General features: G+C 60.0%; 1 non-coding gene across 1 annotated transcript; it reads right to left on the reverse strand.

Annotated features, from left to right (window-relative positions):
* Window positions 1-963: 963 nt before the first annotated feature.
* On the reverse strand, window positions 964-1,070 carry LOC126019667 (U6 spliceosomal RNA). Its single transcript, XR_007499297.1, has one exon. It is a non-coding gene; the product is annotated as a U6 spliceosomal RNA (small nuclear RNA).

Consider the following 1,070-nt stretch of genomic DNA (forward strand, 5'->3'; position numbering starts at 1 on the left):
GCCCCTGTTCTCGCTGTCAGTAAGCGGGCGCCAGGTGCCGCCTCTGAATCGCCCTCTGTGGACACCCCGGAGGGTCCCCGCTTGGGCCGTCCTGGGCGCGCGTCCCGGCAGGGATCTCCCCGGTGCGCCCTGGCATATCTCCTGTGGCCGGTGCAGGGCTGTCTGCCCGAGGGCGAGACTCTCGCTTGACCTCCCCGGGCCTCTGTCTGCCGGCCCGGGAAACGAGCGAAACGGGGCTGCTCGGCGCGGGGAGGAGGGCGAGGAGCTAGAGGGAAGGGCTTGGCGCAGTCTAGCATGGCGGGATGTCGCTCCTGGGGCGCCCGGGGCCCTTCACACCCGGCCTCTCCTGCGGGGTGTGTCTCTGGCCTTGTAGTCTTTCTCGAGCAGCAGAAGTGGGCGGTTCTGCAGAGGCTGGTGGGGGAGTTTCCACCTCTTCCAACCTCCCTCCGCTCTGTCATAAAGAAGCAGCTTGCAGGCGGCTGGTGGGCGCCAGTGAATCCTTTTCTGCTGGCTGCTTGTGCCACGGGGCCTCCCACGTAAGTCCCCCAGTCCTCTCCTCCCACCTGCCCACCGCAATCCCAGGTACCTAGGGATGCAGGCCTTCAGATGTCAACTAGGCTGTCCTGGACCTTCAACTTTGATTCTTCTTACCCTCCCCTGAAATGTCTCTCTCCCAGGGGTCAGAGAGAACAGCGGTTAAGGATTTGGCCGTGCGTGCAGCAGACCTGGGTTGGATACTGAGCATCCCAGATGATCCCCAGAGCACTGCTAGGAGTGATGTCTGAGTGCAGAGTCAGGAGTAATCTTTGAACATTTCTGGGTATGCACCCCCTCCAAGAACCCCTCTCTGATCGCTCCCCGGTTCCCCCAGGTCTCTCGAGTTTCAGCAACCTCCTCCTCCTCCTTCTCCTCTTCCTCCTCCTTCTTCTCCTCCTCCTCTTCCTCTTCTTCCTCCTTTTTTTTTAAAATATAAAACGTTTCACGAATTTGCGTCTCATCCTTGCGCAGGGGCCATGCTAATCTTCTCTGTATTGTTCCAATTTTAGTATATGTGCTGCCGAAGCGAGCAC

This window comes from Suncus etruscus, chromosome 9 (assembly GCF_024139225.1).
Source record: "Suncus etruscus isolate mSunEtr1 chromosome 9, mSunEtr1.pri.cur, whole genome shotgun sequence".
Lineage (NCBI taxonomy): Eukaryota > Metazoa > Chordata > Mammalia > Eulipotyphla > Soricidae > Suncus > Suncus etruscus.